The sequence below is a fragment of the Ambystoma mexicanum genome, chromosome 9, assembly GCF_040938575.1.
Source record: "Ambystoma mexicanum isolate Mex_15411 chromosome 9, UKY_AmexF1_1, whole genome shotgun sequence".
Lineage (NCBI taxonomy): Eukaryota > Metazoa > Chordata > Amphibia > Caudata > Ambystomatidae > Ambystoma > Ambystoma mexicanum.
The window spans coordinates 1,003,551,215-1,003,568,331 of record NC_090931.1 but is presented as its reverse complement, the minus strand read 5'-3'; the positions used below and the strand labels follow the sequence as shown (position 1 = coordinate 1,003,568,331).

At 44.8% G+C, this 17,117-nt stretch overlaps 1 protein-coding gene across 1 annotated transcript in view; it reads left to right on the top strand.

Moving 5' to 3' along the window:
• The first annotated feature begins 1,903 nt into the window (after positions 1-1,903).
• LOC138488885 (dehydrogenase/reductase SDR family member 9-like) overlaps positions 1,904-17,117 on the top strand; it is a 159,388-nt gene continuing 144,174 nt past the window's right edge. The window contains exon 1 of the mRNA XM_069616255.1: positions 1,904-2,035. The gene's annotated coding sequence lies outside the window, so the exon portion shown is untranslated. The remainder of the gene's footprint in view (positions 2,036-17,117) is intronic.

Below are 17,117 nucleotides of genomic sequence, written 5' to 3'. Positions count from 1 at the left end.
GCGAGCACTGGCCCCTCGCTTCGTGCTGCAGAGTCTGCTTGTCTTCATTCCTTGTTCTGAGGCCTGTGTCTTTGTGCACTTTCATTATAGTTGTTCCATGGTTTCTCTATGTCTATATGCATATATTGTATTGCTTTCTCTCGAGGTTAGTTGTCTTCAGTTCTCTCAGGCTCCTTATATGTCCCTGAAGTTCCATATGGTTAGTTGCAATAAGCGGCTGCAAGCTAGTTTTGTGTGACGCTTGCTCTCTCGTGTTTCTGAATTTGGCTAATGAAAGAAAATGAGGAAGACTTCTAACAGTATGTATGTGTATCTGTCCTCTATCTATAGAACTGTGTATGCATGTTCTTCGTTTATCGTTAGTCTACCTGTTTCAGTGTTGAGGCACCTGTATCTGTGAAGATGTCAGCTGGATAGGGTTTGAACAGTTGTCTAAGAGAATATCTGCTCACATATATGGAGTTTACTGGCCCTCTTGAGGGCTGGCCAAACAGTGACTGACATCTCTCGTTTCTCAGTCTTTGGGCTATCATGCTTATAGGGGTCATGAGGGTCATTCCAGGGACCCTCTCTTCGATGACATCACTAACAACATCATCTGTAACGTACACATAAGTCAATGGGGGTCATTCTGAATTGGGCGGTAAGGGTTACAGGGCACCGGTAAGGAGACCGGTGCTGGTAAACCCTTACCGCCCAATTCCGAGGTCCCTTAGCGGGAACCGCAAAGAACGTGTGGTCTGACCACACGTCCTTTACGGGTCCCGCTAAGGGACCCGGGCGCTAATTACGGGTCTGCTATTCGCGGGCCCATAATTACCGTCTTCCCCATTCCCATTGAGCCCTATGGGGCATCAAATGGGAATGGGGAATGGTTGGTTGAATGGGGGCTTATCGGGTCCGCACAGGTCGGAATGTCCCGGTAAGTCCCCATTCAACCAGACCGGTACCGGACCCGGTTTTTGAGGCAGCCATGGCGCAAATAGCGCCATGGCTACCTCCAAACTCGGAATGAGGCCCAATGTATCAAAAAATGTGATGCTATTTAAAGATTGCTTTTACTTTGTACAGTATGCATTTTATTTTAGTTTGAACATGTTAATCACTTACAAAGGTTGCGCAGAAATCAATATACATCTATGTATGAACCAACACACCTGCTCTTTAGGGGAATGTTGAGTGCAGTGCATTGAGGTGCAAGTTTCAATTTCTTCCTACACTTTTGCTTTAAGACTAAACCATTCCAGAACGGTTTCTTTTCAGACTAAAAGTATAGGAACAGTAAAACGTTGTTTTTTAAGTAGAGGAGCACCGCTCCCGTCCACTTCGACCACTGACTGCATATACACCCTCACCCTGTGCATACTCGCAGTGCACATGGACCTTCACCCTGCACATGCACATACTCACCAAATTACACACGAACACCTATGCTCAAACTGGAAATACACCCGCACACTGAACATACATACATTAAATATACACAGACACCTAAAAAGTATACAATGCCTATAGAAAAGCCAAAGCTATTGACTTTGCCGAAGCTTGTTTTAATGTTTCACACATACGTGACAAGCCACGGTTGCCTCTTCTTTTTCAAATTGGCACAGTCCCATGAAAAAAGGAGACCATTACAGATTGTACTGGCCGATAGGCGTGCTAATTAATGGTACTGAAAGAACAGCGCGCCTGGGTGCAGCCGAACGAGATTTGCAAGATGATGGTTTCATACAAAACCTTTGGTCTAATTGTGTAGGCGACAGTTTCCGTGTGTTTAATGAATAACCACAAACAGTATGTGGGAGGGTGTTACACATAGAATATGACTCATTGGTTTAGATAAAGATATATAAAGATATACACCCTAAAGTTACAGAACCAGATATGCCTGAAGTCGGCCAGCTTCTTGACACTGCTCAGTGTCACAATATTAGTCTCACTCTGGTGTGCTCACTTCCTCGATGGGTGCATAAAGGAAGGAGCGACCGGCGAGGAGCACACTCTGCTCCTTCCAGTGAAGACGTTGCCTCCTCAGGTAGTATATTTTAAATGTGCATTGCAGTTAGCAAGACGTTAGATCATATTTAACTTTGTGTTGTTGGATGGTGGGGGCGGTGGGAGGGGAGAGGGGGGGGGGGGGTCTGCGAACTGTAGGGGCCAATTCACAAAGGGTTAGCAATACTCGAATCGCCCATGGAGCTAGTGCATCTACTGGGCACGGAGCGCTGACCCAAAATGGTTCCTGGAAACTAATGGTCATTTCATGAGCGACACAGAAGACACAATCACGAAATGACCATTTCTGAAAGTTGAAATAATGGCGTATTTTGAGTGGCAAAGTGGAAGTGATTGGAAAGTCCTATTCAGATGCTTTGAGCTGAATGGCTCTTTTAGATGTGCAGGGGAGAAACTAAAACATTTCTTATTCAAAAATTCTGAACTTAAGGAACGCAGGTAGGAGGTACGACATTGACAGACGGTTTGGAAAGAATCGGTGCACGTGTACCGTATGTTCTTCCAAACTTAAGGCACTTTGATCATTTTCGGTACGTGAAATGAATGCTTGTTTTCTATGTCCTCCAGTGTTGAGTGAGTCGTAGGCCCGTTGTGTCTGCATGTTCTGTTGTGAGCAGGTAAAATGTGAGACGCTACATTGGTTTCTTGTAAGCCTCTTTAAAATGTAAGTAACGCAAAAGCTGCATTTCCAATGATACAATGCTCTGAAATATAAGGATAAAGCACAACACAACATTAATGTGTTCCTCAAATCGTCACTGATGACCCCAGTGGTACATACTGACACTTGAGTTAAGCTCACCCCTCTAATGGCTGAGAGAATAATAGTAGAAGCTGACACAGCACTACAAAGAAAACAAAAACGCGTTTTCCACTGCAATGTTTTATCCTGCGCAGGAAAGTTAACCACATTTGGCAAGCAGCCAATCTAGTCACATGCGAACACGTATGACGATTTCGGTGCAGTTTCATGTACAAAAATATGCGACAAATAGTTGCTCTTTTCATTCTTTTTTTCATAGACCCGAAAAACAACATTTTGGGAGGCATAGTGTGAAAATTGTCTGTTGTGATTTTCAAGAATGTGATAGACACGCTGCAGACATTTTGAAACTCGGATCAGCCAAACTTGAGCTATTCTCTTTTTTAAATCAATATGTATATGTCTTGTGTACCTGTACAGTCTGTCCAATGTAATAACAAAAACGCTGCCTATTTACAAAAGACGCATGTGCATACAAAGCCACACTATGGCCACAAACAACACGCTCAAAATAAACATGCAGCGACAGTACAACAGGACACAGTACGCAGACATGTTACACTGATATAAGTGCAATAACATCTACATTAGTACCAAGGGATACAATTCCCTAGTGCTAACATCTTCCATATTTGCACTACCGTTCCCTATGGGAACTAGAGAAAACATGCACTGCAGGACTAGGTTTTTGCACTAGGTCAATTTCGCTGGTAGTTCTAAAATTGTGGCAAGTTGCACTTGCACCACCGCAACGTTCATGCAATCTGATTCAAGTAAAACACAAGTGGGGACAATAGACACAGACAACATGCACTGACACGCACATACCAGAATCTGTTAGACAGAATGGAGGAATACAAGGGACCTTAAAAACACAGAGATGCTAAAACAAGATGCAGAGAACATTTGTGTAGAATGAGTATGTGTGGAATGGCTGTGCATGCACAACCTCAGGCACACCCGACTAATACGATCGATACAAGAACACATGTGGATTCCAGTACGTCTCGGCTTCTCCTGGCTCGCAGGCCAGTTTTAGTGTAAAAGGACGTCACTACTTCGTCATTACTTGGCCCTCTCTCCAAAAACCTATCGCCATGTGGGATTGTCAGGAGTCTAATAACCTATATGGTCGGTCACCTATACATGTTATTCTAGTGGCACTTACATGTCAGGTGGTTGGCCTGTCCCATCTCCAATTTACTAACTATTACACTATTGCAGAGTAGTGGGCCTACCATTGGTTCTCGCCTGTTGCAACCCACCCCAGGGGTGATACACTGTGATTGGCTAGAACTGATTCCCCCAGGCCTGGGACTCGATCGAGTTCTCAGCTTGCAGTGTACCTCTTCAAGGTAATGTGAATGATTATGTGTCTGTTTGTTAATTTGTGTACACCCCCTATACCTTAAGAGAATATTCTCCTAACAATAGCAACACTTGTAGCCATCTGCGACTGGCTGAGGGGACTGGCTTCTTCTTCCCACCCTGGAAGACTGTCCATTGTTCCATTCAGCTGCACCATGTGTTTGGAGACCACAAAAATCGAGCTCTGAATCTCAAAATTATGAGGATTTATTCAGTTTTCCTGCAGCTGGTTCCTTTGTCGTCTGGGGATTGGAATGTCTTTGTATCTCTTGACCTTGGCTGTGGGCCCTTTCTCATGTGGTCTTGCTCTCTGTCCAGCCTGAATCAGCTCAACTCGTCTCCTGCTCAATGATTTGAGGCCTGCTATAATTTTTCTAAACCTTATAATGTGGTTTTACATTGTCCATTTATACTACATTCCCTATGGGCTAACTATACATGGTTTGCTCAGGTTCCATATATACTCCTGTATGTCCACGTGATTATTGACTTTAAGCATCAGCAAGCTTGCTCAGGATCTCTTGTGCCTTGCGGTTTCTGCGTTACTGCATTTGGCTAATGACAAAATAATAAAGCAATGACAGTATGTAAATGTATGTGTCCTCAGGCTATAGAATTGCGCATTCATGTTCTTCTTCTATTCGAGTGTGTATTTGTGTGGTGCAGTGCGGACTGCATGTGTACTTCATGTCTAACGCTGCTGTGTCGAGGTGTCTTTAATAACGTCAGCAACATGGCTTCTTGGTGCTTAGTCCAGGATGTCCATATAGGTGTCTCTGACCATGGTCTTCCGGTCTTCACTCACGTTTGGATAGATTTGTACCACACCTAGTCTGTATGGCTGACTGAGAGGGTACCCTCTCATTTTTTTGCAAAAACTCCTCCTTCCATTGTTGTGACCAGATCCAGAACGTACCTATTCTCGAGTGCCACCAACCTTACTGCTCAGAGCTCTTCTTTTATTGCTTTGAACCGATGCATGGTGGAGTTGATCGTCACCATCAGCTCCCAACTGGTAATCTGCAGCCACTTCGCATTTGTGTACGCCTGCACAAATGGTATGATTGCTGCAAAGAACATTTGCATCCTACTGAACAACCTGTGTTCTGCTGGAACCTCATCTAGTGCTATCTTTGATGCTTCTGAGAAGTAATTACCTCCTCTCTTAACTCTGCTCAATTCAGCTGGTTTCTTGCTCTCGCTTGTTTGTTCCTCTTACACAGATCTCTTCTTCCTTTTGCTAGTGTGCATCTTCGGCACTCATCAAGCTTCACATCTTTCCGTGGTACGACCAGTGACAGCATATTGATGTGTACCAATGGGCAAACTCCTCCCCAGTTGGGTGGCAGCTTCTTGTGCGCCTTTGATCTGCATGCCCAGTAGTGGTCCATCAGTACTGCTGTGCCTGTCTCCATTGATGCATGCTTCTCTATGCTCCAGCATGCTACATTTTCGCCAACTTCCATTTCCCCATTATTCTTCTAACACAGTGATGGTGTCTTCAGGGGTATTATTGGCATTGGTCCAGCTTCATTCTCCACCCATGTCAGTAACTGTGTGCTCGCATCCCACTCCTTCAGGCATTTATAGTTCTCGTCCTGTACCTTGTTCACTGGGAACTTTGCTAGTGTGAGCGCCTTACTCCCCACCACTCCATCCTTCCATCCATCTTCTGTCTATACTTGGCCTTTCACAAGTATCTGCGGTCTTTCCCAGCATCCAGGCTCTAACCCTATTTCTTTCATTCTGGTCCATGGACATGGCAATTCCTACAGTGTTATAGTTTTAATTTCTCCCTTCTCTGGCCCACCTGTTATGTACTGTATAGCTTCATCTAACTGCCAATAATTGTTCATCATGTCTAATGACTTTATGTAATTGTCTTCATACTGGCATGTGTTACTCACAACACCTATCTCAATGTTGCTGTCTTCCCCTGGACCCTTGCTCGAGTTGTCAACATCGAGAGATACATCAAGCATTGTGCTCTTGCTGCTGGTATTTCAGTTGCTATGAACGTTCTGGAGGCACTCATGGCATAGGGGATTCATGAGCAGACATAGCAGCTCTTGCGCTCTGAAACACTTGTGTATGGGCGCAATACAAATAAAATATCATATCCCCAGTGGTTTCCTTCCCTACTTTGGTCATGTGTTTGTACCACATGTTATTAGACACTCGAGCAGTGTCGGTGAGTACATGTTTACCCCTTTCATGTCTGTGTCAACACTGCACTTACCTCTCCTTACCGTTTCTGCACTGTTCTACTGTCCACCTGACATGGTAGTTCCACCTGCTTGGGTCACGGAAATGTCTGTAGAGGATACAGAGGTAGCACTAGCAACAAAAGAAAACCTCCAAATATAAACACAACAAATCTGCTAGGAATAAGGAGAAACAACAGGATAATCACATTCTTTATTATTTCACTCATCTTTACCTGTGCTGCTGATCCTTGGGCAGCCTGAATATATAGTTGCCCGCCTGAAATGTGTACAAAGAAGTGCGATATTGTTTTAGTATTGTAAGCAACTCTTCGAGCCCTGTGTACCAAATAGTCGTTTATGGCAAACACGAACACTTCTCCCCACACTGACCTTCCTGATGGGTGTCTCAGTGTGGCGAAAAAAGGAGGATCGCTGTGCTCTAGCTGTGGGTATTTTTGGGCCAAATACTCTATAAAGGCAAGATAATATACTCTGGGGGATCGTGCTCGGAACCTACTGGGTCTTCTTACAGTGTGGACAAGCTGGTTTGAGAAAGTATCAGGGTGGTGGGCAGTGGGCAACATGAATAATCATCAACAATTACATTGGCTTTCTCATCGAAGGTGTGTAGAGAATAAAATAACAAACAGACAGTGTACCCTTAGTCTAAGTCATTAGCAGTCCATTCCCTAACTCTGTTGTCCATGAGCGAGTAACCATTGGGTGTCCTCCACTCGGCAGTGTAAGTTCAAAATCTGCTTGTTGCTCTCCTTGCTGCTGATTGTGGGCCCTGTTGATCACGTTGCCAGGTGAGGCTGCTGCTTTGTAGGACTTTATGTCTGACAGGTGGTTCCAAACTGTCTTCCCCTTGAGCCTGAAAGCACGATCTGCCACCTTTTCCACAGTGTGAGGACCAGTGAACCTTGGTGCATTCCACCGGCGGATAAAGTTCTGCTATAACACTAGGTCCCCCACATTCACTTGGCTCTGGAGTCCTGAGGCTCTTGGTCTGTTGTCGCAGTTGCTCTCTCTGCTGTCTTCTGCCCCCACTGAGTATTGTTGTATTTTACGAGAGATAAAAGAGGCACTAGCAATCAAAGAAGTAATGTATTCATACATCTCTTGTCCAAACACATCTGCACTAGTTTCACAATCTTTCTGTCCTCTTGTGGGGGAAGCCAGTGGGAGTTGCATGCATCATCCTGTCACCACCTCATGGGGCGTTAAATGGTGGTCGGGCCCAGGCATATTGCACAATGCAAACTAAGCAAGGGGTAAGCAGTGCAGCCAACTTTTATTTGTGGTCTGCTGTGTTTTGGCTATGGCCTCCTTGAGGAGACCGTTCAGATGTTCACACATTCCATTTTCTTGAGGGTGGTATGCACAGGCAAATTTGTGTTGAATGCCCAGCAACCTGGTGAAGTGCTGGAACATCTCATTGGCGAAGTGAGGGCCATTGTCAGACTGCAGGACCTCACACACGCCCCATCTTGGGAACACTTCCCTGACCAAAAACGTGGCCGCTCTGAGGGCATTGGCATGTGAACAAGGAACTATTTCCATCCACCTGGAGAATGGGCCCACAACCACTATCAGTTAGTTGTATCCTTAACACCCTTGGATCATGTCAACGTAGTTAACATGTAAATGCTAGAATGGGCCTACTGGTAGAGGTATGGCTCCTCTCACAACTCTCAATGTATGCCATGCTCTATATTGCTTGCAAGTTAAGCAATTACGTACAAATTCAGCCATGTGTTCTGCAAAATGTGGACGGAACTATGTTTCTCCAATGTGGGCAGCAATGACCTCGTTTCCCCGTGTGTGTTGGGTGGTTTAATTGTGTCAGTGCAGTGTTCAATAATGCTAGTGGCATAAACACTTTCCATGTGTTTTTTCTGCTGCCATAAGGCATCTGTTGGGGATACTGTACATCCCCTTTTTGTCCACAACTCTTTCTGTTCCCTGGGTGCAGCTCCCTGCAGTTCCATAATCAGTGTTCCTGGAAATGCATTGTACCCTTCCTTCAGTTCCATGTCCATGGCACAATCTCAGGCATTTGATGCTGCCTCCTTTTCTAATATCTCTCTAAAATGTTACCTCAAAATCTTCTGTTTTGTTCCCCCTTGAGATGGGATCTTCCCCTCTAGTCTGTGCTTATCACTTAACTATTGCTAGCCATGCTGGATAATCAATTACTTCAATCAGTTTGTCCAATGGAAGTGCATGCTGTACTGGTGTACCATCCCCCCTCCTGAATCCTCGCCTGATCCATTGTGACAGTCCTGAGTGCACTGCGGATGTTACATAGGCAGAGTCAGAGTATACTGTCACTAGTATTCGGGCCACTAGTTCTGCTGCGTGTGCTGAATAATGGGATGGTAATCGCCCACTTGCCACTACCTCACTCGTCCCATCTTCCTTCAACATTACTACTGCAGTTCCTGTATGCCTGACCCCATCTGTCTGGTCGATAGTTGACAACCTGTCAATGTACAGCACATCTCCCATCTCAGGTGCATCCTCATCTACCTTGCGGTTGTCACTGAATGACTGTATGCTTTCTGCGCTGTCGTGTACATAGACACCCTCCTGCTAGAAAAATTGTGGGGATGACAAGTCTGCACCTCCCTATCTTCAGTGAAGCATTTGAGAGTATCACTTCATACCCTGATGTTCTTTGTGTAGTCAAGTTGCTCTTCGGCTTCTGCAGTATTGCAAAAAGTGCGTGCTCCACATAAAGAGTGGTAGTGCACCCCATGGTGATTGCTGCTGACTTCTCACCTGTGAATGTGGCAGATGCCAATGCTTGTTCACACTGATAATCTCCTCTCATTACTGGGTCAAGCTTCCCAATGTAGTAGGGTATGGGTTTGTATCCCATGCTTGTCTTCTGTGTCAGTACTGCTTTCATCACTACGCCATGAGTGTGTGAGAATAGGAAAAATTCCTTTTTGCAATCTTGGATACCTAGCACTGCTGCTGTGCATGTTTCCACCTTCAGCATGTCAAATGCATCAGTCATCTCTGAGGTCCATGTCATTGGGCCTCATTCCGAGTATGGCGTTAAGGGATAGCGGCCACCGGTAATGAGACCGGTGGCGGTGATCCCTTACCGCCATACTCCAAGTTCCCTTTGTGCCCTCGCCCTTAACGCCTGCTTTGAGCAGGTGTTAAAGTCGAGGGCGCAAAGGGGCCTCCAAGCCAATAACGGTGACCGTAATGAACGGTCACCGTTATTTGCATCTTCCCCATTCCCATTGAGCCCTATGGGGGCTCATTTGGGAATGGGGAAGAGCCTTGGTGAATGGGGAATTACCGCCCCACCAACCTTGGAATGGGGCGGTAATTCCGCCATCCACCAAGGCGCTGCCGGTCCGGGTACGGCGTCAACCAAGGCGTTAATAGCGCCATTGGTTAGCACCGTACTCGGAATGAGGCCCATTGTCTTGTGTCCCTGCTGTGCTTCCTTCAGGGTGCCCAATAGTGGCCTTGTGTACATATTGTATGTAGTCAAAGACCCATGCTCTGCAGTAGTTAAACAACCCTAAGAACTGCTGCATTTCTCTCACTGTCATGGGCTTAGCTGTCTTGGGTATTGTGTCTTCCCTTTCTGGTGTAATCTATTGCCCATTTTGGGGTATTGTCTGCCCAATGTATAGCACCTCTTTCTGACAGTACTCTAGCTTGCTCTTGTTAACCTTGTAGCCCTTGTCAACTAACACTCCCAACATGTGCACTAAATCCTTCCTACACAGATCTTCTGTCTTGTGCACATCAAAATGTCATCTACGTACTGGAAAACTGTGCTCTCCATCGGTATTTTGCATAAGTCCATTTGTATCACTCTGTTAAAGATAGATGGTGACTGGCAGTACCCTTGAGGAAGTCTTGTATGTTTCCATTTCCTCTTTCTATACATAAAGGAAGTCAAATATTGTGAGTCTGGGTTTAGTGGTACTGAGAAGAATGCATTCTTCGAGTCAATGACCGTGAAGCAGGAATCTTCCGCTGGAATGCTGCATAGGAGTGTCACTGGATTTGCAACCAGGGGGTTCTCTGCTTCAACAATGTGGTTAAGAAGCCTTAAGTCCTGGATAAAACGCCATGACTCCCCTTTTGCCTTTCTCACTGGGTACACTGCCGTGTTACATGTGGACTCTGATGGTTCAAGAATGCCTATCTCTATCAGTACTGCAATGGTCTTATAAATGCCTTCATCTGACTCTTTTGTGAGTGGGTACTGTTTCACTCTTGGTAAAATTGCTCCTGGTTTCGTTTTTAGCTTCACTCCCCCTATGCTTTTTAAGAGCCCCACATCATAGGGACTTGTCATAGAAAGCGAGATATTGTCTGTGAAAGGAACCACTTTCTGAGCCCCAGAGAATCCTTGAGTGTTCATGGCATTGCCTGACAATTTAAATACTCCTTCCCGAATGCAGGACCTATTCACCCCTTTCTCTACAAAAAGGGAAAACGTGTTGTCACCTATCACCACTCCTAAGCGAGGTCCCTGCGAAGGATTGCGTGTGATCGACAGGATGGGGCACATCAAGTTTGTCTGTGGGCTGTCCAATTAAGAGTATAAGGACTTCCCATTCTCAATAAAGGGGTTGTTCCCTGCCATGGTAACTCCACCCAGTTGTCTAATGGGAATCGTTGCCATGGAGTCCACATGTGCTGCGGCGTCATTGCTCTGTATTTGTCCCAGTTGCTGTGTATTCTCGCAAGCCTGTGGTGTTTTCAAATACTGTGGTACTGTGGCTGGCAGCTGTGTTATCTGCTATTGCATCTGCGGAGCTTACAACTGCACTTGTGGCATCTGTTGGTGTGTGCCCTGTATCTGCCCTTGCTGCAGCTGGTCGTGTTTATAGTAGTCATCCTGGTCCTCTTGATATGGCTACTGGCCCTGTGCTCCCCAGTTCTACTGCATCCCCCAGCTCCTACACACTCTCAAAATGTGTCCTATTTGCCCACACGTCCAACAATGTGGTGGCTCCATCCCTTGCCCTTGGAAACCCCCTGAAAACTCGCCTGGGCCCTGCTGCACCTGCTTTCCATACCCCAGAGACCCTCCTGGAAAGCCCCCTTGGTTGTGATGCATCTTTGGTCCAAACCTGCATCCTCTCAGTTGGCCCCTCTTCCTCAAAACCCTTTCTGTGTGTTCCCCCGCCCCATGAATCCTCCCACCATGGGCGGTGTGAACTGCTGCAGCTGCTGTGCCTGTGGGGTTGGGCTGGTTAATACCACCCCTTCCATTGCGTACTTCATTCGTTAACTGTACTAGCTTTGCTTCGTCTATCTTCCTGTCCTCTGCCTTTTTCTTGAACTTCTCCTGCCATAGCCTACAATGGTGAACTATTGTGAGTTGTATTTCTGGCCACCCTTTTGCCTCCATGCCTACCAACCTCCTTAAGTGTTTCTGAATGGGCTCTGGCAGCCCCTGACATAGTATATGATAAAATATTGCTACTGTTTTATCCCAGTAATCTCGAGTTTCAAGGTGCCAAAGCTCTTGAATCTCCTAATATACAGCATGGGGTCTTCATCTTCCCTAATTTTCCAAGACATGCTTGCCCCAATATCTGATGTGTCTGAGTATTGTGTCCTTAAGTTCTTCACTTCCCTTGTCCTTCTGTCCCACTACTCCAGTTCCAATCTTTTCATCTCTCTGCGATCCCTTTTGATCCTCTCTTCTCTTTCCCTCTGCATCTGCTCCTTCTCCTTATCCTTCCTTCGTTCCCTATCTTCTCTCTGCAATCTCTGTTCTCTTCTCCTCTCCCTGTCCTTTCCTTCTAGTTTCCCCTCTTGTTCCCTCCCACTCCTATCTGTCTGCTCCATTATCCCAGCCCAGTCCTATGCTTCGCTGCTCCCCTTCAGACCGTCCATTGCCTTAGCCGCACCATATGTCTTGCTGTCTGTTCTTCCTTCCAGCTTCAGGAGTTTCTGTCCCCCTATCCACTCATTTGTGGCTATTCTCCCGAGCCCTTCCTTTGCGCCCTTCTGCGCCTCGCTGCTTGTATCTCATTCAGTAGCAGGCTGCCCTGCGCCCCCGACCCCTCTTCCTTTGTATATGGTAGCAGTGTATATGTCAGATTTGAATATCCATCTGCTGCTCTAAGTTCCCATAATGCTCTTCTTGTAATGGGTACATCCCTTTCTCCTTGTTTGTGTCATCTGATGCTACACTCGGAGGGACGTGTGGGGGAGCGGAAGGCGAGTTTGCAGATCCTGGTTCCTCCTGCTGGTTCAGCATCTATTGATGCCTCGCTGCCTCCCCCTCCTGAAACATGCGCCACAACTCGAATATGGCCATGCGACTTGCTAACTTCTTCCCCTGATAGGCGCCCTGTATGTGTGTCTGTCAGTAGTGACTACTGCACATCCTTGGAGAAACTTTTGCAAGGTGGCCATGGTTTAGTTAATTTTCCCATTGTACTTTTGGACCATTCTATAAGGGTGTCAAGGTATGGATTTTTGGATGGTATGATAACCTTCTTGCCAAGTAACGGTATACCACGGTTATAGTGGTATAGTGAGCATATTAAAGTAACCTTAAATAATACTTTGGCGCAATGTTTACTTTTCTTAACAGACTTACACTACAAACAAGAAGTCGTCTTTGTATATAAATGTGTTTAAGTAGAAGTGACAAAAGTGGGCACTTTGGTGTTCCCAATTAACAGTCCTAAAAGACAAACTCCCTTCTTCATTTACTGAGAACACTTTGGCCGCACTGAGTGCATAGCGAACACGGACTACATATCACCAGGGAAACTAAGCTCTGTGCCCACGCTGGACAAATGTCTGGGCGAGGGTTTAGGTAGGCTGGAACTTCATCCCATTCTATTGAAGTAGACCCCCCGCACCCAAGTCTGTGGGGGCCCCTTTAATCTTTAAAAGAAAGTTTATAGCATTGTTTAAGTGGTCATTTAGAGTTTCAGCTCCACAACTAGGCTACTTTTCTTTGTTCGGAAATGCAGAGGACAGGTAACTTCCCTTGATAATCTACACACCACAAAATAAGGCACAGGTTGAGGCTGTGTCACTTCAAATGTATATTTGGTGGCCAAACATAAATCGCTCCAAAAGGTGATCAATAATCACAGACCATTTTTACCCTGCTTTTAGCTAGTGGGTGTTGTGGGGCAGTGATACATTTTGGGAATATTATTCAAATTCATTGATAAAACCAGGGACTTCACCCATTGTAGTATGCATTAGAAAACACATTCTCCATTATAATATGTTACAATCTAAAATGTAATTTATATAATCCATAATAATTTACATATCACACATACCTCATGAACTAGTTCCTTCTCATTCCTTACAATTTATTGATTTTGTGATCAGGTATGTGCTTCAAAGGTACAAAAGGCACCACCTGAAACTGTGTGTACCCAAAAAACATATTGTTAACATAGGCAGGCTGCTTTTTCCAGATGTAGGAATGGGGCTCACCAAATAACATTTTGAAATGGGCATTCATGCATCTTCAAACAGGTCTGCAGGTACCCAAATCAAAACATCTGTTAAATGGATAATTCCTGGTAATTACTCTGTCTTCTCAAAAGTGGGGCCAGAGAAAGTGTGAATGCGTACAAACATTTAAAATCTTTGGTGCATGCTCCGTCACCCCCTCAGCCCCTGTGAAAACAGGGACATACTCTATTTACTAAAATGGTTCTGGAGGGACCTTGTGCAATCGCTTACTTCTCTTTTACAATGGTCTGCATGCCACAAAAGTAGGCAGTAGGCTTAGCAGCACTTCAGAAATTTCAGAGAAATGCAGACGGTTGCCATTAAAAGGAACACAACATAGCCCATGAACGCTTATAAAGAAGCTCTTTTCAGTACGGTTTTATTTATTTGGTATTAATAATGCGCCAATACAGCAAATGGTGTTCCATTGGACTTTTCTGATGGGTGTAAGTAAACTGATAGCATGTAGGTCTCAGCCCCCCGCTCCCCACATACCTTCATACACATCAAGTCCACTCAAATGTAGACAAGAATGATAGCTGGGCGACAGAGGCAAATAACAATCCTTAGGTTTGTCACCCATAGGACCATTATTCGAACCCCAGGGTCTCCATCCCGTCGATCGTGAGCCACTGGTAGCTCGCCTCATGCTTCCCAGTAGCTCTCTCAGCTGTGCTGCCTTTGCTGGCCCCTAAGCTAAGTGAGGGGAGAAGGGACTGCTTGACTCCAGTTCGGGGTTGAGCCATTGCTGCTGCCACTTTGCAAGGCAATAATTATGTGTGCCTTATGTATTTCCAAGTCTCTGAAGAGAGAAGTAAATGAATTTGGGCATTTAACTGATTGTTATTTTGTGCCCTGATTTTTGTGAATCCCGCTGGAAGCAGAGTACATATCAGTGGCATACACTGAACAGCTCAGAGTTCAGATTCTACTATGGCGAATCTTGCAGAAACTCCTGTTTACTCTGCAAACATTGAGTAATCAAAGGGTTTTCAGGTGAGGATATACAGGCAATGTTTTAATTATTTTTATACTGACCGCAGCCTAACATTACGGACTCAGCAGCACAAGAGAACATCCACAGGTAAAACCTGTGAATGTTTAAGAACATTTAAATTTATGGGATGGGATCACAACGCAGTGCTGGCAGTGCATTTTATTTTTGCATCTATCAGAATTGTCCCTGGACCTAGAATGATAGCAACATCATCTGTCTCCTCCTCCCTCCCCTTAATGTCCCCCCCGAATCCCCCAAGCACTATCTGAAATGTTGTCAGGCCAAGTATGATAGTTAATGTCACATACTTACTGATCATGGCCTGTAAGAATGTCCTTGTATTTTCCCTTGTTCCCTCCCTTGCCTTGAAGTGCTTTGAAACACATTGTGTATAGGCGCTATATAAATAAACTATCGTATCATATGTTTTTCAAAAGCATTTCAATAAGGAATTTACAAAGATTGTTTAACCAAGAAGAGCTGTGTTGGGGAAAAATGCTTGAATGAGGGACTAAAAGCTGAGTAAGAGCATGTATTTGTTTTGCATTGGCAAATATATGCCAAAAAGCTCCATGTTAATTTGAGAGCTACTCATCGATTCATGTTTTTTCTTTGCATTATGGAGCTTGTCGCCCAGTATTTATAATGGAAAAAGCAAATTTCCCAGAATGTAAAAAAGGACTTAATGAGCATCTCCCATATTACATCGGCTTGTCAGGCTACATTCTGATGTTGTCTACTAATGACAAGCATTGACAAAGCCAACACTTTTGGCTTTTGTGTAGACATGATCTCTGTATTATTCAGGCAATGCCATAATATTCCTACCTGGCCATAAAAAGGCAACAGCTGAAAATGATGTTAGTACCTGGGCATATATAACAGCAGTGCCTTATAAGTGCTTATTTAATGCCTATACAAGAGAAACAACCTTTGGGTTTGAATGTTTGTTGGAACAGGAATTAAGTGCAAGGGACAGCTGCAAGGACACACATACTGCTAACACATCAAGTGGCTGATGGTACTCTTGGTTAAGACAGTTTTAATACATGAAGGGCTGGTTTATAGCTGTACTTTTGCCATTGCTTTTCAGAATGATGATCAGAAAGCACATAACTAGACTTTGCGATCCCAGGGGCATGGGCTTTGGGAAGGGAGGGGAAGATAGTCAGTGGGAATGGCTAGAGGTACTACCATGGCCATGGTTTTCTTAATAGTCAAGCAATACCCACAGAATGTGTGTTCCTCCTTGCATCCCATCTCTCTCCTGTCTGAGCTTCCCGTGACAATAGTTTTGGCTTATAGGCAGCACTTTTAGTGCCACCTAATAGCCAAAACTAAAAATGACTCATTTATTCAGCAGGTCCATAATCCACCATTTCAGCTCTACAGCGCTTTGCCACAATACCTTTTAACATACTGCAAAAGGATTGCAGAACAAAATATATGTATGTAACATTCAACTTCTAAAGTACCTAATGTATCCTTATAATGTGTAGAGGTAGTTGTAAGCTTGCAGTTTATGTATTTTTAAATTAATTGCAGTATTGAAATGCCACAGTGAATGCATACATTTTTATTCCGGAGTAAAAATAAAATTCCAATAAAACCAATCTTTTTACAAATCCACATGCTCATCACCGCTCTCATAGTCTTGCACATTGTCTCTGAAATAAAAGTAGCCCCTGTTCTAAACTATATACAGAATTTTACTCTGCAATGTTCACATTCCAAACCTTGGCAACAGTGTCTAGACTGACTATACGGCATTTGCCCATACAAAGCAGCCTGCCACCGGACCACCACTCGAGAACTTTTGCACTGAAATGCTTTTGGAAAGTTTGCTGCAGGACAGGAGCTAATGTGTTGTTTTATGGCGTGTTCAAGGGCCTGGACCAAATTGAAACCTTTATGATCCTGCTGGCAGGATGGTTGCTGTGCAACAGGCCTGGCTCGTCTGTCTCTTTCACTGAAAGCTCTGAAACAAAAACAAAATGGGAAAAAAATAAAGCTTTCTTGACACATACCAGCTCTGAACATGGCGATTTAGGATGTCCTGTGCCCCACTCCTGGGACAACAGCCCTTTCCGCATTGCACATGGGAGGCTTTTTTTTCACGCAGAATGTGTTTATTTTTGTATGGAAGATAACAGCACATTGCTAGAGGGCCCAAGCCATGCAGCTTTCACTGGAGCTTTCAATGCATGTTTCACTGGAGCCTCGTGACTGCAGCTTCGCGACTTTGACACCAGCTTATCTGCCTTGCTCAGTGGGGGTGCTA